This window comes from Pongo abelii, chromosome 16 (assembly GCF_028885655.2).
Source record: "Pongo abelii isolate AG06213 chromosome 16, NHGRI_mPonAbe1-v2.0_pri, whole genome shotgun sequence".
NCBI lineage: Eukaryota > Metazoa > Chordata > Mammalia > Primates > Hominidae > Pongo > Pongo abelii.
In genome coordinates, this window is record NC_072001.2 from 19,858,881 (window position 1) to 19,884,276 (window position 25,396).

The 25,396-nt window shown below is 44.1% G+C and overlaps 1 long non-coding RNA gene across 10 annotated transcripts in view; it reads left to right on the top strand.

Annotated features, from left to right (window-relative positions):
- The window catches only part of LOC129050386 (uncharacterized), a 46,041-nt gene that overhangs the window by 13,804 nt on the left and 6,841 nt on the right, over positions 1 to 25,396 (top strand). For 9 of the 10 annotated variants that reach the window (XR_010137364.1, XR_010137361.1, XR_010137363.1 and 6 more), the window contains 8 exons: positions 2,911 to 3,036; positions 8,998 to 9,117; positions 11,466 to 11,624; positions 11,710 to 11,826; positions 12,240 to 12,383; positions 12,476 to 12,600; positions 14,274 to 14,452; positions 24,149 to 24,283. This is a non-coding gene — a long non-coding RNA (uncharacterized LOC129050386). The remainder of the gene's footprint in view (positions 1 to 2,910; positions 3,037 to 8,997; positions 9,118 to 11,465; positions 11,625 to 11,709; positions 11,827 to 12,239; positions 12,384 to 12,475; positions 12,601 to 14,273; positions 14,453 to 24,148; positions 24,284 to 25,396) is intronic. The other variant, XR_010137368.1, reaches the window with a different exon arrangement.

Below are 25,396 nucleotides of genomic sequence, written 5' to 3' on the forward strand. Positions count from 1 at the left end.
CACCACGGGCTTGGGAGCAAGCGCCTTCTGCAGCACAGGAAGGCGAAGCTGGGGTCAGATGAGGTTGCTACCCCTGGAGGTCTGGCATAAGGGCCCCACCCTCAGGCCTCCTACACTGGCCCCATTTTACTTTGGGGTCGAAGGACAGGATGGTCAACAGGGCAGGGTGGACAGTGTGCCAGCGTCGCGCAGGGCCACCTCCCTGGGTGGATGCATCACACTAAGGAAGCAAGTGCCAAGGGGATCTAGTGGTGTGGTTCTTTCAAAGGGAGGTCAGGGTCAATGGGAATCTGCTCGGACACTCAGCATTGGAGCGGATACACTCCTTGGAGGTGGAGGAACATGTTAAGGGGATCGTGAGGTCTTGCACAAGCCACGTGGGGCACCTTGGCCTCCCAGCAGGAGGTGGACACCCAGCCAGAGGCCTGGCTCGAGGTGGCCTCACCTTCACCATGGGCTTCCTGGGTGCGCGGGCCCGAGCGCAGGTTGTTTTGTACATATTGGAATATGTGTTAACTTATGCCCCGCATCCCGACTCACACGGAAGCACGGGTCTTGTCTCGGTCTCTTCACTGCATTTGGAAAGCAGTCTCCTCTCGGGCCAGCACCGGGCTGAGGTGTCCAGAGGCGGTGGCAGCTGGCAGTGCCCTCAGCCCCCGAGTGTCCAGCCTGGCACTTCCCATTCAGGCCACCTGCTTTGGGTCAATGGTTCCTTTGCCAGCAGCATCTCCTAAATTGTAAGGACTCTGTCCACTCGGGGCCCTCCCAGGGCTGCAAGGATGGAAGCAGGCAGGCAGTGGAGCTAACAGCTTAGTCACCAGGACCCCCAGACCTGCAAACGTCCCCTCCTGGAGGGGGAAGCCAGGAACAGCAGAACTGCCCACAAAACAAGGCTGTGAACTTTTCGGGAACTGGAGCTGTTTAACTTGCACCCAGGATCGTTTAAAGCTTTATTTAGTTATAGCTTCTTAAAAAAAAAGTGTTGAAGAAATTTTTTGGTTATTCATACAAAAAAAAATGAGTTGATGATGGAAAAGCAAGTCATAATTATCTAATTGTTTTTGTCTAGGTCGAGAATGAATGTTAGCCGATGAAATAAACCCTGACAAGGAAAAAAAAAAAAAAAAAAAAATTAGCCAGGCATGACAGTGCATGCCTGTAGTTCCCCTACTGGGAGACTGAGGTCATTGGATCACCTGAAGCTGGGGAGGTAGAGGCTTTAGTGAGCCATGGTCATGCCACTGCACTCCCACCTGGGTGACCGAGTGAGACCCTATCTCATAAATTATAAATAGTAATAGATAAATAAGTTGAGATCTCTAAAAAAGTAAACTCAGACCAGAAAATGTTATCGTGGCCAATATAATTTCAATTGAATTTCTTTGCCTGTTATCTTCACTATTACATACTTGGACCAGATCCCAAACAACAGTGTTAATCATCAAAAACAGTTATGCCCATTATTTACTTAGTGAGACAGGTCAGAGTGTAAATACATTTTGCAAAGATCATTTAATAAAAAGATTAAAGGTAAGGTGACCCTGTGGTCCTGGCTTGTCTGGATCGGTCTTTGTGTAGGTCCCTTGTTCTGTCATAATTTATTAATAGCACTTCCTTTCACTCAAGTGTCCCAGTTTGAAAGATCAATTACATGGTTATCCCAGTTGAAGAATTAGTCTATAACATTTAGTTAATGCAAAAATGTTGTTTCTAATTCACATTGTAATGAACATTTTCCTATTTAAGTGCTGAAGGTCAGTTTTTTTTCACTATATATAAAAACTTATGTTATTGGCACTCTGAATATGCGAAGTACAATGTATAATGCTATTTTTCAATTTTTACATGTGAATAGTAGATAATGGGGAGTCAGACATTTGAGGATAGCTCAGACTATAGGTTGATAAAGTCCCTGGGGTCCCCTATCAATTCTAGCCTACCTCTCTAACCTTTCTCCCTAAAGCTGTCCTAGTTAGTTTTTTATTTAAGCTTTAATTCTTAAGCGATCAAGACCTATTCTGTTTCTATGAGTTCTTGAAGCTAAAACTTATTTAGTCACCTTTCCCCTTGTTTGCCTTTCATAGTAGTACAAGGCTGGGTGCAGTGGCTCACACCTGTAATTCCAGCACTTTTGGAGGCTGAGGTGGGTAGATCATGAGGTCAGGAGTTCGAGACCAGCCTGGCCAACATGGTGAAACCCCTCTCTACTAGAAATACAAAAATTAGCCAGGCGTGGTGGCACGTGCCTGTAATCCCAGCTACTCGGGAGGCTGAGGCAGGAGAATCACTTGAACCTGGTCAGCAGAGGTTGCAGTGAGCCGAGATTGCACCATTGCAGTCCAGCCTGGGCGATAGAGCAAGACTCTCTCAGAAAAAAAAAAAACATACATAAATCTTACAGTGTTTTATAATGACAGATGCCTGTTGTTATTTCCTAAGCCCCTGTCTTAAGTGAGGCCCTATCTTAGCTGAGATTATTTCAGAAAAGTGATCTCTCTCTGGGATGGTTCTAGATGTGTCCCAAAAGGGCTGTTCAGACCTTGGTGGGAGCTCTTTTGGAACTTTATGGCCCAAGTCTAGCTAGCCAGTGTCTGTTGCTTGAACCATTCAGTAGCTTTCTGGTTTATCTCTATGCTCTTTTCTGACCTTTCTACTCTTGAACTCATTTTCCATGTAGCAGTCAGAACAATCTTTTTAAAAATGAATACCTGATTTTAGCTTTCCTTTGGCAAAGCTCTCCAGTGGTACACCTTTGTAACTAGAATAAAATCTACAACTACAGGCCCTTGCCTCTTTCTCACCTCATTTTCTGCCACTTTTAACCTTTGTTTATTTTAACCCACTGACACTGGTTTTACTCTTCATTCTCAAACATGGAAAAACAGATAGATGTTTTCTTTCTCTTAACAGAATTGTGAAAAATCAGGTGAGCTGCTGTTATGTGAGGCTCAGTGCTGCAGGGCTTTCCACCTGGAGTGCCTTGGATTGACTGAGATGCCAAGAGGAAAATTTATCTGCAATGAATGTCACACACAGGTAAAGTAGATATCAAATGGTCTTCCTCCAAAGAAAGTTTGAATTTTAAGTTTTCCTTTTTTTTCTTTTTTTTTATTATACTTTAAGTTTTAGGGTACATGTGCACAACGTGTAGGTTTGTTACATATGTATACATGTGCCATGTTGGTGTGCTGCACCCATTAACTCTTCATTTAACATTAGGTATATCTCCTAATCCTGTCCCTCTCCCCTCCCCTCTGAATTTTATTGGAGACACTTTCCTGTGGCAACACTGGGCTAGTTGTTACACATATAGAAATGGTGCTGTGGGGTCACTGCTTTCAGAAAAGTTACCAAGTGAATAATAAGTGGGTGGCATAATACAGTGCAAAAAGCATTGTGTTGGTGATACATTTAGAGTGTAATGTAAGCAAAGATGAGCTAATGCCATAGAGGAAGAGATCTGTGTTTACCTTTAAGAGAGAAAGAGAAAATGGTGTCGGGAGGGGAAGGGCAGAAGGTCCAGTAAAGAAAGTGTGTAAAACATTTGGGGAATATAGAATACAGGCCAATGTGTTTAGAGTTTAGGATATTTTAGTTAAGAGGCATAGCAGTAACTAAGAGGGCTTCTTGGTTACTGGTAATGTTTTATATTTCTTAATCTGCATAGTGATTACATGAGCATGTTTACTTCATCAACTATACTCTTAGGATGTGTGTGCTTCATGGTGTGTACATCATACATCAATAAAAATATGTACCAAAAAAGTAAAAAGATAATAGATTGGGTTAGAAAATAGGAATAGTCAGCTGAGACCTGCTGGTAAAGCCCTTCATAAAGCTGTGCTAAGTAAAATGTTCTTTTTTTTTTTTTTTTTTTTTAAGAGATGAGGTCTTGTTGTCCAGGTTGGAGTGCAGTGGCGTGATCAGAGCTCATTGTAGTCTTGAGCTCCTGGGCTCAAGCAGTCCTCCTAACTCAGCTTCCCAAGTAGCTGGGACTACAGCCACTTGCCACCATGCCTGGGTAATATTTTTTTACTTTTATTGAGAAGGGGGTCTTACTATGTTGCCCAGGCTGGAAAGTGTTCTCTCTCTCTCTTTTTTTTTTTTAGCATGATATGTAGACATTACAGCATGTAAACTGAAGAAATCAGGGCTGAGGTATGGATCTTATGCCTGTAAGTCATTGAAGCCGCACATATGGATCATACTTCCCAAAGAAAATGTGTCATTAGGGTAAGATAATGGTCAGTGACACTACCTGGGCATATAGGCTCTTATAATGAGTTACTGGAAGGAGAGGAGGAGCTAGTGAATATCTCTGAAGCCACAGGAGTCAGGTGTTATCTGTAGGGGCAGATGCAGCAAAGACACTAAGGAAGTTCCGGAGTGAAGAGAGGCTTTTGTATGTGGCAGTGAGAAAATGCTTCAGTTTTTGCCAGAGGATGTCTCATTACACTAGATTGAAGGGTGAGTGAATAGCCGTATACATAACTTCTTGAAGAAACTTGACTTCAACAGAAAGGAAGACAGTACCTAAAGGGAGGATATTACATGGTCAAGAGAAAAATCATTTTGAGTGTGTAAAACAGCTCTATTAAGGTAGAATTGAAGTGCAAAAAATTGCACATATTTCAGGTGCATGATTTGATAAATTTTGGTATGTATATATGCATGCACCTGTGAAATCATCACTCAGCATTATTTTGAGATTCAGTAAGGTTGTTGTATGTATCGATAGTTCATTTCTTTTTATCACTGAGTAGTAGTTTGTTGTATGGATTTAATTGGTTGTTGGTCCATTCATCTGTTGATAGACATTTGGGTTGTTTCCCATTTTGGTTATTATAAATAAAGCTGCTAAGAACATTCAAGTTTTTGGACACTTTGTACCCTCCCTGCCCCTCCCCTCCCCCTCCCATTTTTCTTTTTTTTCCTTGAGACAGGGTCTCTCTCTGTCGCCTAGGCTGGAGTACGGTGGTACAACTCTGACTCACTGCTGCCTCAACCTCGCAGGCTCAAGCGATCCTTCTGGCTCAGCCTCCTTAGTAGCTGGGACTACAGGTGCCTGCCACCTGCCTGGCTAATTTTTAAATTTCTTTGTAGAGACAGGGTTTTATTACTTTATTACCAGGCTGGTTTTGAACTCCTGGGATGAAGCAGTCTTCCTTGTTCAGCCCCTGAAAGTGTTGGGATTATAGGTACAACACACAACTTCTGGCCACATTTTCTTTTTCCTTTTTTCTTTTTTTTTTTTGAGATGGAGTCTCGCACTGTTGCCCAGGCTGGAGTGCAATGGCACAATCTTGGCTCACTGCAACCTCCGCCTGCTGGGTTCATGTGATTCTCCTGCCTCAGCCTCCCAAGTAGCTGGGATTACAGGCATACGCCACCACGCCCGGCTAATTTTTGTATTTTTAGGAGAGACAGGGTTTCTCCTGTTGGTCAGGCTGGTCTCAAACTCCCGACCTCAGGTGGTCCACTTGCCTTAGCCTCTCAAAGTGCTGGGATTACAGGCATGAGCCACTGTGCCTGGCCAACATTTTCTTTTTATTAATGATGTGTTTGTAAGACTAATAGTTCTTAATTTTTATGAGATCCAGTTTATCAATTTGTTCTTTTTATGGACTGTGATTTGCTGTCATAGCTAAGAAGTTTTGCTTAACCCAGTGTCACAAAGTTTTTTTTTTTTTTCTTTTAATCTGCGACAGAGTCTCACTCTGTCACCCAGGCTGGAGTGCAGTGGCTAATTTTTGTGTTTTTTTTAAAGTCGGGGTTTCACCATGTTACACCTGCTGGTCTCCAAATCCTGGACTCATACGATCCAACCACCTTGGCCTCCAAAGTGCGGGGATTACAGGCGTGAGCCACTGAGCCAGGCCTAAGCTAACTTAGATAGCAATGGAAACCAAGTAGTAAAGATTTCATAAAAAAACTAAGAGGTCTAAAGTTGTTTTTTGTTTGTTTTTGTTTTGTTGATTTTTTTTTCTTTGAGACAGAGGCTTGCTCTGTCACCCAGGCTGGAGTGCAGTGGCATGATCTCTGCTCACTGCGCCCTCCGCCACCCAGGTTCAAGTGATTTTCCTGCCTCAGCTTCCCGAGTAGCTGGGATTACAGGCGCCCGCCACCACGCCTGGCTAACTTTTCTATTTTTAGTAGAGACGGGGTTTCACCATGTTGGTCAGGCTAGTCTCGAACTCCTGACCTCATGATCCACCCGCCTCGACCTCCCAAAGTGCTGGGATTACAGACGTGAGCCACCGCGCCCGGCCGACACTCGCTTTTTCACGCGAATGCATCAAACCTGCCCTCACTCAAGGTCAGCCACAGTGGCCTTTGTTGAGGAAACTGCACACCCGCTCACACCTCAGAGCCCCTGCACTTGCTTCTCTCTCCTTTGTTCTTTTCAAAAAGCTCTTGGAAGCTTCTGCTCAAGTGTTACCTGCTCAGCAAGGCCTCCCAACTACGGTCATTAAAATAGAATCCCCCAACTCAACTCCCCAGTGCCCTGCACATGTTTTATTTTTTACCATAACATTTGCTACTTTTCCAGAATAATGTCTTTATTTCATTTATTATTTCGCCCTACCTCTAGCAGGAGATAACCCCATGTGGGCTGTTGTACCCCTGCTCCTAGAATATTGTACGTGCTCAGTAAATGTTGGTTGGTTGAGTAAATGATATAAGCAAGCCGCATGTTCACTGGGAGCCACAGTGAAGGCAATACTAGTTAAGTACCAAAGTAACCGTAACAGACGGGTAGTTAGTGTCAACCAAATACGGAGGAAGAAAGGTAGGAGCAAGTTAGAATAGCAGCAGAGTGCTGACCGGGGTAGAACACAGGATGTGTGAAATATGGTATGGGAAATAAAATGTAGGCCGGGCGTGGTGGCTCACGCCTGTAATCCCAGTACTTTGGGAGGCCGAGGTGGGTGGATCACAAGGTCAGGAGATGGAGACCAACCTGGCTAACATGGTGAAACCACGTCTCTAGTAAAAATATGAAGAATTGGCCGGGCGTGGTGGTGGGCACCTGTAGTCCCAGCTACTCGGGAGGCTGAGGCAGGAGAATGGCGTGAACCCGGGAGGTGGAGCTTGCAGTGAGCCGAGATGGGGCCACTGCACTCCAGCCCCTGAGAAAGAGGGAGACTCCGTCTAAAAAAAATAATAATAATAATAGGTAGGATTGGAACAAATGGCGAAGGGTCTTTGTTACTAGGTTACACAATTTGGTCTTCTTGCTACAGACAGTGATTCTAAATTCTTCAGCAGAAGACTGAGATTGGCAGAGATGAGGAGGCCTGGATTATGCTTCTGCTTCTGCTACCTCAGCTGTGTGACGAGTTACTTAACATCTCTGGACCTGGTTCCTCATTGTGGGCCCTTACCACATGTCTTTAACTAAGCCTTTGTTAAAATGAAATGTCAGAAATGCTGTGAAAAGTTTAATGGTGTCTATGTACTTCAGTTGGTGTAATTTTTTCAATTTTTTCTTTTCTTTTTTTTTGAGACGGAGTGTCACCCTGTCGCCCAAGCTGGAGTGCAGTGGTGCAGTCTTGGCTCACTGCAACCTCCACCTCCCGGGTTCAAGCGATTCTCCTGCCTCAGCCTCACCAGTAGCTGGGATTACAGGCACCCGCTCTCACGGCAAATACAAAAAAATCATTTTTGTGTTTTTGTAGAGACGGAGTTTCACCATGTTGTCCAGGTGTGTTTTGTAGAGACGGGGTTTCACCATGTTGACCAGGCTGCTCTCAAAGTCCTGACTTCAGGTGATCCTCCCACCTCGGCCTCCCAAGGTGCTGGGGTTACAGGTGTGAGCCACCGTGCTCGGCCAAGTTGCTGTGATTTTTAAAGTTTGCTAACTTTGGTGATTTTGTTGCCTACTGATAATCATTTTGCAAAGCAGGTCCTAGTTTAGGTTTTCTTTATTAGAATACTAGTCCATTTTTGCCTGTTCTTTAGTTATGTGTTTTCCACATTATTTAAGAAGGTGGAACGATTTCATAATTTTCTTTTATTTGAGATGTATTTTTTCCACTTTTAACACGCTTTATGTTTAATGAAAGTTCACATTACAAATATTAGTAAAATCAATTGTGAAAATTGAATTTGTTGGCCGGGCGCCACTCCTGTAATCCCAGCACTTTGGGAGGCCGAGATGGGTGGATCATGAAGTGAAGAGTTCCAGACCAGCCTGGCCAACATAGTGAAACCCCGTCTCTACTAAAAATACAAAAAATTAGCTGGGCATGGCAGTACACGTCTGTAATCCCAGCTATGCGGGAGGCTGAGGCAGGAGAATCACTTGAACCTGGGAAGCAGGGGTTGCAGTGAGCTGAGATGGTGCCATCGCACTCCAGCCCAGGTGACAGTGCGAGACTGTGACTCAAAAAACAAAAAAGAGTTTGTTAAAATTTAGAGAGAACAAGCAGAACAAAAAAATTAGCTAGGTGTGGTGGTATGCGCCTGTGGTCCTGTCGATTTGAGTGGCTGAGGTTGGAGATCACTGCAGCCCAGGCATTTGAGACAGCAGTGAGCGATGATCACGTCACTGCACTCCAGCCTGGGAAACAGAGCGAGACACTGTCTCAAAAAAAAAACAAACAAAAAAAACAAACCCTTCCCCTCCCACACACAAAGAGAATAAGCAGAAAATCATAAGGGTCTTTAAAAGTGTTTAAAATATCAGTAGGTTATTTTTGGAATTTTTAATTCTCTTAGTTGTGGAGTCCTTGAGGATAGGCCCTTTGATCGTCTTTACAACTTCAGTGCCTGGCAGATAATAGCTGCTCAGTGTTTGTTGAGCAATGGTCACAGTTGGGATTACTCCCCTGAGTCCCTCTAAGTAAATTGGGCAGGTGAACCACATGGAGCTTGTCATCTGTGGTTTGGGAACCTAGTTGAAGTGAAATTTAGAAAGTTTTACTGTTTATCTGTCTTTAATACTGGCCCTGCCTCGTGGCTAATTCTTAAGAATAAAAAATATCTCTGTTGCAGGCTCTCCCGGCTGTGATTGACCTTCAGTTACAGAGAGGGAGCAGAGTGCGAATAGGTCTGAGAATAGTGAAGCAACTCATTCCTTTCAGGACATTCCCTCTGATGTCCTATTTTCAAACTGTAAGTCAGAATGAGATCACTTATTTTCTTGGTGGCAGAAGGCTGCTTTATAATTTGAAGGCTTGCAAATTGTATGCTGCTTGTCATCCCCCAGCCCTCCACACATACACCCTGGTACAGTTCCATGCATGAACAAACAGAACAACCAGATCACCTTATTTGGTGATGTGCCTCATTCTAGAAAGGCTTGTAAATCCAATTTGCTACCGTAAATGCGTGCCTTTTGTGGGGAAACTACTACAAAAAAACCTAAGTAATTGTTTTTAAGGAACTTAAAGAGTTTACCTTGAAGATAGAATAGTAATTGAGAATTAAATTTAAAAGGCTAAGTAAATAGTGGAAAGAAGAGAAAATGCCTGTGGGCTGGAGTTAATTGCAGAAGTCTTTTTAAGGTGTACCCTGGCTTTGAGTGGAGAGCAGGCTTTGGATTGCAGGAGGAGGAGGGGAGGGCCTGTCTGAGGGTGTCAGGTTCCTGTGTTGGGAATGAAGAGGGCAGGAGAGGGGTGCCTGGTCAAGGGGACTCTCGAAAGCCATATGCACATGATGGACCCAGCTGGTCAGAAAAGGCCTTCTCTCTGCTTTTTGTGTTTGAAATTTCCCATAACACATAGATTAAAGGGAAAGGGGAAACTAGATTTTAAATAGCAGCATGAAGCATTATGTAAAGTAAGTGTGGAGAAAATCTCATATGATAGCCATAGTAAGGTTAGGAATAATTTTCAGTGGCCTTAGGATTAAATGGGTAAAATTCCATTATATGTATTGTTTTAATCACCTCTTCACCTTGTCAGTGTGGGAGGGATTTCCATCCCACAGTACTGACACTGGGCAGACGAGATGGACGGAAGTTTCTTAGTCTTTCGCTCAGGATAGAACAGAGAACCAGGGGCTGCGAGAGGCAGGCTGTGTGGTAACGAGAGTGGCTGTGGTTCCTGCAGAAAGACTTTAATAATTGCTTTAAGAATTCCTTGGGCTGGCAGGGCAGTGGGGCCTACTCCTCAGGCATAAGCTGGAACTGTACCTGTGCCTGGTCACTGTGATGAGAATTGTTTGGCATCAGGGGCAGGAAAACTTGCCCTGAGGCCATTAAAACCTCCCGGTTTATACCAGATGTCAAGGCAACATGTAATATTGGGTCTTAATGTTAGACCTTACACCACATGTATGTAACTTGCATTTAGTGAAAGTTAACATGAAGTGTTAGTAAATATTAGTAAATTAAGTAGTTACAAATCAGTTATTTGAAAGTCAGGTTCATAGTAGCTAACTTTGCAATTTCTTCAACTAGTAAGACTTCTCTACCCTAATCCCCACTGCCTCATACTTTTCATTTGTAAAGTGTAGATTGCAGAGTGCTGGGTTCATTCCATCCATATTCATTTAACAAATACATACAAATGTCGGTCAGCTTTATGAGGCTTCCATACAACCAGATGCATGAGTTTCAGATGTAGAGTTGGGTGGGTTTTGACAAGTGCACGCAGTTGGGTCACCACCATCAAGACATGGGGTGCTCCCGTCGCTTCCAGGGCCGTCTTTGTACCCTTTTGATCCCCACTTCCTACCTCTAGTTCCTGACAACCTGTGATCTGCTCTCTGTTGTTATTATTTTGCCTTTTCTATAATTTAATATAAACAAAGCCATACAGTGTATGGTGTTTTGTTTCTGGCGTCTTTCACTTAGCAGATGTCTTGAGAACACGCCATGTTGTTGTGTGTATGGGTAATTCATTCCTTCTGTTGCAGATGGACCATGGTTTTGGGCCATTGTGAATAAAGCTGCAATGGACTTTACAAGTCTCTTTTTTTTTTTTGAGATGGAGTTTTGTTCTTGTTGCCCAAGGTGGAGTGCAATGGGGCGATCTCAGCTCACTGCAACCTCTGCCTCCTGGGTTCAAGTGATTCTCCTGCCTCAGCCCCCCAAGTAGCTGGGATTACAGGCACCCACCACCATGCCCAGCTAATTTTTTATTTTTAGTAGAGACAGGGTTTCTCCATGTTAGCCAGGCTGGTCTCGAAGTCCTGACCTCAGGTGATCTGCCCTCCTTGGCCTCCCAAAGTGCTGGGATTACAGGTGGGAGCCACTGTGGCCGGCCTGTCATACGAGTCTTTAACAAACACTGTTTTTATATTTCTACTGGATACCATGCTTGGCATCGGGTTCCAACTGAACAAAAAGTCATGGAGGTGTTAGGTGTTGGAATTCTCTCTTCCTTATTTTATAAAGTACCTGGAAGGTGAAACTGGCCTGATGCTGTGATGGTCTAAATTTGGATATTGAATTTCCTTTGCTAATAAGAAAAAACACCAAGAAGAAGGGCATTCCTGTTTGTTCCCATCCTCCCCAGGGTCTCTGGAGGAGCCTAAGGTGATCTCCGCCTTCTCTGGAAAGCAGGCCGGGAAGCACATGGTGCACATCGCTTGCGGGAGCACTTACAGCGCGGCCATCACTGCCGAGGGGGAGCTGTACACCTGGGGCCACGGGAACTGCGGCCGGCTGGGCCACGGTATGTCTGCTCTGCATGAGTGGGAGCGTGCAGCAGGAGGTGGCCTCTTACAGGACTTAGTAACCTCTGTCCTATCTGTTTGAAGGCTCCAGTGAAGATGAGGCCACTCCGATGCTGGTAGCTGGGCTTAAATAAGGACTGAAGGTCACCAATGTGGCGTGTGGGAGTGGGGACGCTCAAACCCTGGCTGTCACTGAGAATGGTACGTAGAGCTCTCGCCACCCTGGATAGGCCCTCAAGGACACACATGGCAGCTTCCCTGGAGGAAGAGATGAGGAGTACAGTGGGCCTCATGAGGCCGCCCACCCTGTCATCCAGTGGGTGTAGGGCTCAGTGGCATTGGGGAAGAGGCCCTGGTGGTTACTGGACTTGTTTGCCTGGGGGCTGTCAGCTGGTTAGCAGCTGCCGCCATTCCTGTGTGGGCATTTTATTTATTAAGAATGAGAGTTGAAATGGAATGATTGATACTCTGAATTGTCTCTGGTTAGTAGTATTACATTTCTTAACATTTGGCCACTCTAGATTCCCTGTGGTAAGTCTTTCTGTATTCTGTAGTCTGACGTTACGGTATCTACTTGCTTTTAATTTTGGTTTTCTGTTTGTGTTCCTAACCAGACAGTGGTAACCCTGGCCAGGAGCGCGGACGTGCTGAGCATCGTGCAGTCGGCTGCCCAGGCCGTGCTGCAGAGCGGCTGTCCGTGCTGCTGCCCACCACGGAGGAGCAGGCCCGGGCACTCTCTGCTCTCCTGCCCTGCGCAGGTGGGCTCGGGGAAGGAACAGGAGAGGGCATGGGTCAGGGTGCTGGGACGGGATGGCATTTCACTCCAATTGCCACACACTTTCTATTTCAGTTTCAGGCAATGAAGTGAACATAAGTCCAGGTCGTCGATTCATGATTGATCTTCTGGTGGGCAGCTTGATGGCTGCTGGAGGGTTGGAGTCAGCCTTACACGCAGCCATTACTGCGGAGATCCAGGTATGGCCTTGGAGGCACACGTGACCTGGTGGTGCGCTGAGATCGGAAATACCACACTCACACATGTGAAGAATAACAGAACACAGTAAAACACTCAACTTTTATCATATCCAAGTATTTTTTAAATTAAAATTATTTTATGTGCTTATTTATTTATTTATTTATTTATTTTTGAGATGGAGTCTCACTCTGTCACCCGGCCTGGAGCGCAGTGGCACGATCTCGGCTCTCCGCAAGGTCCGCCTCCTGGGTTCACGCCATTCTCCTGCCTCAGCCTCCCAAGTAGCTGGGACTACAGGCGCCCATCACCACGTCCGCTTAAGTTTTTGTATTTTTAGTAGAGACGGGGTTTCACCGTGTTAGCCACGATGGTCTCGATCTCTTGACCTTGTGATTGGCCTGCCTCAACCTCCCAAAGTGCTGGGATTACAGGCGTGAGCCACTGCGACTGACCTTATGTGCTAATTTAAAATTTTTTTGAGTTATGATTTAATTGTGATGAAATACTGCAGGTTGTCTGTTTCAGTGAAGTTAACAGGTAACCTGTTCCTCATGTAGACCATTCCCATCACCCGGAAAGATCCCTGTGCCCTTGGCACTTGCAGCCAGGATACTCCCCTGCCCTGAGATTAGATTCATTTTGCCTGCTCTGAGTGTTGCAGCAATGTAACTGTATAGTATGCACTCTTTCCTGTTTTGCCTTGGAGAATGATTTTCAGATTCACTCCACACTGTTATGTGTATTGTGACTTCGTTTTTCTTATTGGGAAGTGTTCCATTTTATAGGTGTAGTACTGTTCATTCCCCTATTGAAGGGCATTTAATTGCTTTTGGTTTTTGTTTTCTTTTTTTTTTTGAGACAGCGACTTGCTCTGTCACCCAGGCTGGATGCAGTGACCTGATGTTGGCTCACTGCAGCCTTGTCCTCCTAGGCTCGAATGATCCTCCCATCTCAGCCTCCTGTGTTGCAGGGACCACAGACATGTTTCCATGCCCAGCTAGTTTTTTGATTTTTTTGTAGACACAAGGTTTCGCTGTATTGCAGAGGCTGGTCTCGAACTCCTGGGCTCAAGTGATCCCCCCATCTTGGCCTCCCAAAGTGTTGGGATTACAAGGGTGAGCCACCACGCCCAGGCTTTCTGGTTTTTGGCCGTGTAGAGCTGCCACGATTGTGCTGTGTACAAGTACTTTAGTGGACATATGTTCTCCCTTTGGGTAAACACTTGGAGTGGAATTTGTTAGGTCCTGGGGTCAGTGTGTGTTCATAGTTTCCCCAAGTGGCTTTGCCATTTACATTTGAACCAGTGTGTGTGAGAATTCCAGCTGCTTCTTGTCCTTACAAAGCAGCTAGATGCTGCGTATGTGGGGCAGATCACATTGGGTTTTGTGAGAGCCAGTAGCAGGGTTAAGGATTTTAGGGACTTCACAGAAGGAGATTGGAAAGCATCAGCAGAGGCAGCCTGGACCTTGGATCTGTAAAAAGAAGACACTGTTTGGAACCGCACAACTGAGTTAGGGTTTCCAACAGGGCAGGCGGGGGCCTGTGGGTAGGTGTGTGCGTTAGCCACAGAGGCTGGGATAGCTTGGCATTGGGGTCAGGGCTCAGCCAGCCTGTGTGCCTTCACACCTGCTAATGAGATCACTTGTAAACAATTTCTGTTTATGAATTACAGGATACTGAGGCCAAAAAAGAAGCACAGAAGGAAAAAGAAATTGATGAACAGGAAGCGAATGCCTCAACATTTCATAGAAGCAGGACTCCATTGGATAAAGACCTTATTAATACGGGGATCTGTGAGCCTTCTGGCAAACAGTGTTTGCCTCTGGTTCAGCTCATACAACAGCTTCTTAGGTAAATCGTAGTAGCTGTACTGTATTGTATTTATTTACTTTTTTTGTTTTTTTGAGACGGTTTCACTCTTGTTGCCCAGGCTGGAGTGCAATGACGTGATCTTGGCTCACTGCAACCTCCACCTCCCAGGTTCAAGTGATTCTCCTGCCTCAGCCTCTCGAGCCGCTGGGATTACAGGTGTGTGCCACCACGCCTGGCTAATTTTGTAGTTTCAATAGAGATGGGGTTTCTTCATGTTGGTCAGCTTGGTCTTGAACTGCTGATCTCAGGTCATCTGCCCACCTTGTCCTCCCAAAGTGTTGGGATTACAGGCCTGAGCCACCATGCCCAGCCTATTTATTTACGTAATAATTTTTTCTTTTTTTTTTTTTTTTTTTTTTGAGTCGGAGTCTTGCTGTATTGCCCAGACTGGACTGCAATGTCACGATCTTGGCTCACAGCACCCACCGTCTCCTGGGTTCAAGCAATTCTCCTTCCTCAGCCTCCCAAGTAGCTGGGACTATAGGTGTCCACAACCACACCTGGCTGATTTTTGTATTTTTAGTAGGATGGGATTTCACCATATTGGGTCAGGATGCTCTTAAACTCCTGACCTCAGGTGATCCATCTGCCTTGGCCTCTGAAAGTATTGGGATTACAGGCGTTAGCCACTGTGCCTGGCCTGTATTGTATTTTAATGGGTGATGATTGGATTTCATATTAAGATAGTGAAATCTAGCACAAGAATCTCAAAAATGTGTTTGGTGATTGAAGGAATATTCTGAAAATTACCTAGTATAGATGTTAGGATAAAGAGCAGACCCTTTTAAATATAGGTGAGAGGAGAAGTTGGAGGGTATGATGATACTCAGAAGTTTTTCACAGGCTGCGTGCAGTGGCTCATGCCTATAATCCCAGCACTTTGGGAGGCCAAGGCAGGTGGATCACGAGATCAGGAGATCGAGAGCATCCTGGATAACACGATGAAATCCCATTTCTACTAAAAATACAAAAGTTAGCTTGGCGTGGTGATGGGCGCCTGTAGTCCCAGCTACTTGGGAGGCTGAGGCAGGAGAATGGCGGGAACCCAGAAGGCGGAGCTTGCTGTGAGCAGAGATTGTGCCACTGCACTCCAGCCTGGGTGACAGAGCCAGACTCCGTCACAAAAAAGAAAAAAAAAAAAAAACCTCAAGAAGAGCAAAAAAGCAGGTGATTTGTGAAAGAGATTTATTAGAAAATGAAACACTTTTGTACCTCTATTTAATAAAAATGTGCTTTTTGTAAACTTGGGCTCTTGGCTTTAGTTTCTACACTTAGAGAAAGCAAAGCACTGGCAGGTTGGATCAGGAAGCCGAGGACAGAGCAGGGAGCCCTGGGCAGTGGCTGCAGCTCTCAGCTGGCCTGTTCATGGGGCCATGGTGGGTCTCTGGCATGGGGTGGGTTTGTGGCGTGGTGTGGGCCTGCTGTCCACAGCCAGAAAAATGAACTTGGTGGACACACAGTAAAATTTTGAAACAGGACGTTTTAGAGCAAGTTTCTCTCATAGATTTTAGCAAATGCTATTTTGAAAAACGTTTTTCTGATATTTGTTTTGTTTTTCTAATCTGATAATGCATATTTTACACATTCTGGTCTTTAACCAATGGAAATAAGAGAACTAAATAAGAGAAGTGATCTCGGCTCATAGCAAGCTCCGCCTTCCAGGTTCATGCCATTCTCCTGCTTCAGCCTCCCGAGTAGCTTGTACTACAGGCGCCCACCACCACGCCTGGCTAATTTATTGTATTTTTTAGTAGAGACGGGATTTCACCATGTTAGCCAGGATGGTCTCGATCTCCTGACCTCATGATCCACCCGCCTCAGCCTCCCAAAGTGCTGGGATTACAGGTGTGAGCCACCGCACCCAGACTTGTGAGGTTTTAATATGAATTATTAAAGCTATGCTGGTTAGACAATTTGGAAAATGTTTCTTCTCCTGTTTCTGACAGAGTTTATGTAAGATGTGTGCTATTTCTTCCTTAAGCATTTGGAAAGAATTCACTTATTAAGCCATGTGAGACTGTATAGTTTTCTTTATAAGGTGTTTAATTACAGGTTCAATTACATATATATGAATATTCATTTTGGTAACCTGTGTTTGCTGAATCAATTTGTTCATTATCTAAAATTTCAAAGTTGTTCTATTATTTATCTTTTTAATACTTATAAGGTCTGTGGTTGGAGTTTGTGCTTTTTGTCTGTTTTCTTAATCTTGCTGGGGGCCATCAGTTTTATTAGTGTTTCAAAAAAGCAAACTTTGATTTTATTCATCCCTTTAACATACTGAAAATGTTTTGCTTAATTTCCAAACTTATACTTCCACTGCGATTAAATATTTGTATAACTAAAACTCTTTGTATTTGTGTCCTCTCAATGATCGTAAATATGATTAATTGTTATAAATATTGCTTCTGCACTTGAAAAGGATATGTATTCTGCATGTTGAGTGTAGTGTACCACGTATCTCAATTAGGTCCAGCATGTTAAATGCATCCTTTAACGATTCTATTTCCTTACTGACGTTTGTCTGTTTATTTTTCAGTGGCTGAGACACAGATATTAAAGTTTCCTACAATGATCGTCAACTTATTTCTTTTTTTGTTTGTTAAGCTTTGTTCTGCGTGTTTTAAGGTTACCAGGCATAAACAAATTTAGAATTCCTTTTTCTCCCTGCTGGTTGCACCCTTTTATCATTAGGAAATACCCTCTTTATCTCTCACATAGCTCTTTCATTAGAGTTTTTTTTAATATGTAAAAGAAAATAAAGTCTTGGAACTGCCAAACCTGTTATGCTAAGGGAGACGTAAGTTTGGGAGCTGAGTCATCCAACACTACCATTCTTTCTCCCCAAAGAGAGAGCTGCCATTTCACAACCCTGTGTGATGGCATTAGACATAAGCCAGGTCCCCACTGCCACAAAAGGCCACATACCTCTCCATATGGCCCCCCTTACAAAGTGTTCACAGGGACATTCCTTGCTAGCCCCTAAATCTTTCAGGATCCATGTCCCCCTATAAAATAAGCATATGCCCATTTTAACCCTGGCTCTGCAACCTCAGTTGAAGACGTAAAACTGAGTTCTTTTCAATCTGGTACTGACATTGTTGATTACAGGCTTACCTTCCCAGGTACAGAACAAGAACATGAGATCAATCACTCTTCCACCTACCCTGAGATGGCTGCATAATTGATCTTTCCTCCCTCTTTTCAGATGTTTACCTTATCTTATGTAAAATGAAGATTTACTGAACACTAATTAGAGCTTCCTAAGAATGTAACCACCCCTTCACTGCCTGCTCCCCCTCCCTTTCTTCTCTCCTGCCTGCATTCTCCCCTTACATGCTCAGTTCCCAAAACCCTCTTTGGAAAGCACAGGTCACAGGCGTTTCTGTGGCTTGTGTGTTTTTTCCGGGGGTGTCGTCAAATTGTGGCTCCACAAAGCTCTATTGATGGAGGCACTTGCCTCAGTCAGTCACTCATTTTTTGACTAACAGATATAAATACAGTTACCCCTGTTTTTATTTACTTAGTCTTTGCTTTGTCAGTCTTTGACTGTCAATTTTTCTTTTTTAAAAATGAATTTTCTTGTGTATAGTTAAGGCTTACAACATGATGTTACAGGTTATATATAGATTGTAAAAAGATTCCTATACTGAAAGAAATTAACACACCAATCATTTCACATAGTTCTCCATTTCCTTGTTGCTTTTGTGGCAAGAGCAGTTGAAATCTACTCACTGAGCATGAATTTCACATACAGAACAATTTTGTTCCCTGCAGTCCTCATGTCATACATTACATCTCTAGACTTGTTCATCCTTCATACCTGCTACTTTGTATCCTTTGACCTCCATGTCCCCAATTCCTCCCCTCTCCTACCTCCCCTGGTAGACAATGTTTTACTCTCTATCCCTGTAGGTTTATTTATTTACATTTTTACATCCCACATATAAATGAGTTTATACAATATTTGATTTTCTGTGTATACTTTATTTCACTAAGCATGACATCCTCCAGCCTCATCTATCTTGCAGCAAACGGCAAGACCTTGTTTGTTTTCCTGGCTGAATAATATTCCATTGTGTATGTGTGCCACAGACTCTTTATCCATTTATCCATTGATGGACACTTAGATTGTTTCCATATCTTGGCTATTGTGATTAAGGCTGCAATGAACATGAGAATACAGGTATCTTTACAAAGTAATGATTTCATTTCCTTTAGCTGTATGCCCAGAAGAGGGATTGCTGAGTCATATGGTAGTTCTATTTTTAATTTCTGTAGAAATCTTCATACTCTTTTCCAGAATGGCTGTATCAATCTACATTCTCATCCATAGTATGCAAAAGTTCCGATTTCTCCGCACTCTTGCCAACATTTATCTTTTGACTTTTTGATAATGGTCATAAGGGGTGTGAGGGGGTATCTCAGTGGGTTTGATTTGCATTTCCCTAATGATCTGCAATGCGGAACACCTTTCAGATACCCACTTCCTATTTTCATGTCTTCTTTAAAGAAAGGTCTCTTCAAGTTTTTTTTTTAAACATTTTAAAAATTGGGTTGTTTCGAGTTGTATCAATTATTTATATATTTTGGATTTTTTTTGAGACAGGGTCTTGCTCTGTTATGCAGACTGGAGTACAGTGGCACAGTCACAGCTTACTTGACCTTCTGGGCTGAAACGCTCTCCCATCTCAGCCTCCCAAGTAGCTGTGACTACAGACGCACACCACCATGCCTGGCTAATTTTTAAATGTTGTGTTGAGACGGTCTCACTATGTTGCCAGGCCTGGACTCAAACTCCTGGGCTCAAGTGATCCTCCCACCTCAGCTTCTGAAAGTGCTGGGATTAAGGAGTGAGCCACTGCACCTGGCTAAATGTTGGATATTTCCTCCTAATTGGCTGAGTGCAGTGGCTCACACTTGTAATCCCAGCACTTTGGGAGGCCGAGGCGCTTGGATCACTTGCAGTCAGGCGTTGGAGACAACCCTGGCTAATATGGTGAAACCCCATAATGGAGTTTTGGTTTCTTTAACTGGGAAATGAGGATCATGACCATCCCTGCCAAGCAGGAGAGGCGATGGGCTGATGTGTATTGTGAGTCCCAAGATGGTGAAACGCCGTTTCTACTAAAAATACAAAAATTAGCCAGGCATGGTGGTGGGCATCTATAATCCCAGCTACTTGGGAGGCTGAGGCAGGAGAATTGCTTGAACCTGGGAGGTGGAGGTTGCAGTGAGCTGAGATTGCACCATTGTACTCCAGCCTAGGCAACAGAGCAAGACTTCATCTCAAAAAAAAAAAAATTCACTTCAATAAATGGTGAGACCAGCTTTGCAAAGATGATAACGGTGAGAGAAGTCTAGCATGGCTGACTCCATCTTTCTTCCAGTCTCACGGGCCTGCTGTCTTTGCTCATTCCTGGGCATAGGCCAAATCAACCATGGGAGAAATTTAGTTCATAGTCTAACGTTGCTATTTCCAGTCCTCGGTGGTCCCTTCTTTCCACTCCACGCTTAGTTATCAATTTGTTACTCTGCTTTAAAATATATGGTTTTTTTTTGTAATCCCAGCTACTCGGGAGACTGAGGCAGGAGAATCGCTTGAACCTGGGAGCTGGAGGTTGCAGTGAGCCAAGATCACGCCATTGCCCTCCAGCCTGGGCAACAGAATGAAACTCTGTCTCAAAATACTGGTTTTTTTTTTTACTATGTCTAATGATGTTCTATAGAAGAAAGAGATGTAGCATGTGGTCACGCTGCTGTCTTGACAGTGGAATTTTTGTTGTTGCTGTTTTCTGTTTTGAGACGGAGTCTTGCTCTTGTGGCCTAGGCTGGAGTGCAGTGGCGCCTTCTTGGCTCACTGCAACTTCCACCTGGGTTCAAGTGATTCTCCCACCTCAGTCTCCTGAGTACCTGGGATTACAGGTGCACGCCAGCACGCCCAGCTAATTTTTGAATTTTTAGTAGAGATGAGGTTTCACCATGTTGGTCAGGCTGGTCTCGAACTCCTGACCTCGTGATCCACCCACCTCAGTCTCCCAAAGTGCTGGGATTATAGGCATGAGCCACATTTTTTGTAGAGATGGGGTATCACTGTGTTGGCCAGGCTGCTCTGGAACTCCTGACCTCAAGTGATCCTCTCACCTCGGCCTCCCAAAGTGCTAGGATTACAGATGTGAGCTACCACGCCTAGCCGTATTTTGTATTTTTAGTAGAGATGGGGTTTTGCTGTGTAGGCCAGGCTGGTCTTGATCTCCTGGGTGCAAGTGATCCTCCCACATTGGCCTCTCAAAGTGCTGGGATTACAGGCGTGAGCCACCACACCTGGCCAATGGGACGTCTCGCTTCCCTTCTCTCCAGCATTCCATAAGCAATGTGTCTGGGCAGTATGTGTTCGATTTTCTCTGTGTCTACTTTGAAGTGTACAGTAGTGAAAGGAAGAGTAGACAACTTTGAAGCTGATGTGGTGTGGTCTTGGAGCTGGTGGTGCTAATTACTCTTGGTTGTTTTCATACCCTCCAGTGACTTCATCCTGCTTTTGCTGTTGTAAAATGTTGTAATTTATGCTCCTGAGAATAACTCTTCAGGTGTACTTAGGGTTCTTGTCTGCTTCCTGGTGACTGTCGAAGCTTTTCATCTTGAAGAAGGGAGATGAGCAATGTTCCAGTGTACTGAGTTTAAAATTAAGAATGTTGCATTTTTTTCACGTGTAAAATTTATAGCCAGATGTAGGGTAGGGGTGGCCTACTTTCTTTAAAGGGTGAGATAGTAAATATTTTAAGGTCTCAATGGACCCTATGGTCTCTGTCATAGCCATGGGACCTTGCAGCTGTAGTGCCAAAGTAGCCACAGACAATACTGCGTCAGCGGGCAGGGGACGTTCATTCTGTAAAGTTGATTTATGGACACCAAAAGATGAAGTCCTCAGAATGTTTGCAAGTCACAAAATACTGTTTTTCTTTTGATTATTTTTCAATTATTAAAAAATATAAAATACAGTGGCCGGGCGTGGTGGCTCACACCTGTAATCCCAGCACTTTTAGAGGCCAAGGCAGGCGGATCACCTGAGGTCAGGAGTTCAAGACCAGCCCGGCCAACATGCTGAAACCCCATCTCCACTCAAAACAAAAAATTAGTCGGCCATGGTGATGCACGCCTGTAATCGCAGCTCCTCGGAGGCTGAGGCACGAGAATCACTTGAACCTGGGAGAATCGCTTGAACCTGGAAGGCACAGGTTGTGGTGAGCCAAGACTGTCTCAAAAGAACAACAAAAGTAAAATACTTTCTCTGCTTTCAGACCATACACAAAGAGGCTGTGGGCTGGGTTTGGCCCCTGGGCTGTGGTTTGTGACCACACACACACACACACACACACACACACACACACACACACACGTAGGGCAGAGTGTGGCATTTAGAGCCAGCACCTGTGTTCTCACCTGAGCTGTGTTTCTGGCTGGGTTCTACTCTGTATTCTGTGATCCGAGGTGTCTACCTTGGTAAACTGGAGACAACAAAGCCTGCCTCCTTCAAGGTTGTTTGTAAAGATTTAAAAGGGTAATGTATTGTTGTTAGGCCAGAGGCTTTGCATAGTAGATGTTGGGTTATTTTCACTTTTTGTTTTTTTTTTTTTTTTTTTTTGAGATGGAGTCTTGCTCTGTTGTATAGGCTGGAGTCCAGTGGCAAGATGCCAGCTCACTGCAACCTCTGACTCCCAGGTTCAAGCAATTCTCCTGCCTCAGCCTCTCGAACTGCTGGGATTACAGGTGGCTGCCACCATGCTGGGCCAATTTTGATATTTTTAGTAGAGATCAGGTTTCACCATGTTGCCCAGGCCGGTCTCAAACTCCTGACCTCAAGTGATGCGCCCACCTCGGCCTCCCAACGTGGTGGAATTACAGGCGTGAGCCACCGCATCCGGCCCATTTTCACTTTCCATTAGCTGCTTTTTTCCCCCATTCATTTCCTACCTTCCTGTGTATGATTTCTGAATTAAATGTATTTCATGTCTTAACCTTCTGAATTGTTTGTTCTCTCATTTTCCATGTTGTTAAGGAAAATAAGAGGCTAAGTGAGACTTATTAAATGTGCATGTAGTTTCTCAGATCAAGATAAATGCTCACCTGTTGCAGAACGGGACTCTGCTCTTGCTTCACCCAGGATGCGTTTCCTAGTTCCTTCCTAGAGTGGGGCCACACCCTACTCCAGCCCTCCAGACCCAGCTCCCTGCTCTGACATGATTCCACCAGACTATTCCAGCTGTCCTCCCTGGACCTAGATATTTTCCTTTTTTTTTTTTTTTTTTTTTCTGAAAGGCAGTCTCACTCGGTGGTCCAGGCTGGAGTGCAATGGCATGATCTCAGCTCACTGCAACCTCCGCCTTCCAGGTTCAAGCCATTCTCATGCCTCAGCCTCCCAAGTACCTGGGATTACAGGCATGTGCCACCAAGCCTGAGTAATTTTTGTGTTTTTAGTAGAGACAGGGTTTCACCATGTTGGCCAGGCTGGTCTCGAACTCCTGACCTTGTGAATTGCCCACCTCAGACTCCCAAAGTGCTGGGATTACAGGTGTGAGCCACCGCACCCAGCCAACATTTTTTTAACTAAAAAACTTATATGAAATTTATTTTATTGTGGTATGTAGTTCAGTAAATTTTGAATTCTGTAGATTCATGTAACTCCCATCATCATCAGGATGGAGAAGTTTCATCACCCTGAAAGCTCTCTTGTGCTGCTCCTTTTTATCACGTGTTCCCTGGCCTCGTACGCTGGCAACCACTGATCTGTTCTCCATCAGTATAGGGTATTCTTTTTGAGAATGTCATGTGAGTGGAACCATATTTTAAGTAACGTTTTGAAACCATCTTCATTTACTCCCAGTTATATGTTTGAGGTTTATCTGCTGTTCTGTGTATTGATAGTTCTTTTTATTGCTGAATAGCATCTGGTTATGTGCATGTACAACATGGTGTTTATCCATTCTGCTACTGTAGGACCTTGTGGTTGTTTCCATTTTTCTTTCCCAATTGTAATCCTGCTGTGAGCATTTCTGTACAGATTTTGTGTGAATATAGTTTCCATTTCCCTAGGATAAAGACCTAGTAGTGTGAAAGTTGGGTCATGTGCTGAACTGTTTTCCAAAGTGGCTGTTTTAGTTTGCCTTCCCACTGGCAATCTGTCACGTTTCTGTTGCTCTGTGTCTTTGTTAGCACTTAGTGTTATCAGTGTTTTTTAGTTGAGCCATTCTAACAAGTCTAGTGGGATCTCGTTGTGGTTTTAATTGCACTTCCATAATGGCTAACGATGCTGAATATCATGTTCTTCTTTGCCACTCTTGTATCCTCTGTGAAGTTTCTGTTCAGATCTTTTGCACAGAAAAACTTGTATCATGGAACCAGTAAAATAACAAAGGAGAGGTTGATTAAAGTTCTGTTTATAACCCTAGAAGATTCCTGCCCTAGGGATATGGGATGGCTGAACATAGGACGCTGACACTGGACAGATGAAGTAGCAGTTTATTAGTCACACATGCTCACAGCCCTGGGGGTGGGGGACACCGCATGCCATTCAGTTAACGATGTGTGTTGTAACTTTTCGGGGAGGCACATTTGCAGAGACTAACGGTATGACATTCTGAAAAGCAGTTACAGATTAAAAAATCTTTAATTCTGCAGATGATAGTGTCGAACCAAGTGGAACAAAGAAAGAAGATCTGAATGACAAAAAGAAAAAAGATGAAGAAGAAACTCCTGCACCTGTATATAGGGCCAAGTCAATTCTGGACAGCTGGGTATGGGGCAAGCAACCAGGTAATCTTCTGAGTTTTGGCACTTTGAAAAGCTTGATCTGATGCTCCTTTTCTAAATGACTTGGATGGATTATTTGTATTTTTTCATAACAATTTAAAAAACGTAATTAAAAAAATTTACATATTGTGGTAAAATATACATACCATAAAACTTGCCGTTTTAATCATTTTTATGTGTACAGTTCATTGGCATTAAGTATATTCACATTATTGCCCAGCCATCACCACCATCCATCTCTACAACTTTTGCCTTTTCTCTGACTGAAACTCCGTATCCATGAAACACTAACTCCTTGTGTCCCCAAGCAACCACCATTCTACTTTTGTCTCAGAATTTGACTATTCAAGGTGTCTCCTATAAGGGGAGTCATGCGGTATTTGTCCTTTTGTGACTGGGTTATTGAACTTCTTAGGTATTTGGGGTTCATCCACATGCATCAGAATTTTCTTTTAAAGGCTCAATACTAGTCCATTATATATGTAAGCCACATGTTATCCCTTCATCAGTGGGCAATCAGGTTGCTTTCGTCTCTTGACTGTTGTAATGCTGCTATGAACATTGGTTTACAAGTGTCTTGAGTGTCTGCTTTTCATTCTTTGTGTCTATACCTAGGAGTGGAATTGGTCTATAATGTGGAATGCTTACATGTTTATTTATTTTTTTTGAGACAGCGTCTCGCTCTGTTGCCCAGGCTTGAGTGCAGTGGCGCCATCTCAGCTCACAGCAAGCTCCGCCTCTCAGGTTCACGCCATTTTCCTGTCTCAGCCTCCAGAGTAGCTGGGACTACAGGCGCCCCCCACCATGCCTGGCTAACTTTTTTGTATTTTTAGTAGAGATGGTTTCACCGTGTTAGCCAGGATGGTCTCGATCTCCTGACCTCGTGATCCACCCGCCTCAGCCTCCCAAATTGCTGGGATTACAGGTGTGAGCCACCATGCCTGGCCAGTAATGTGGTAGTTTTATGTTTATTATTGTTGTTTTTGAGGTTGGGTCTCACTCTGTTGCTCAGGCTGGAATGCATTGACGTAATCATAGCTCATTGCAGCCTTGAACTCCTGGGCTCAAGTGACCTTCTTCCCTCAGCCTCTCAAGTAGCTAGGACTAGAGGTGCAG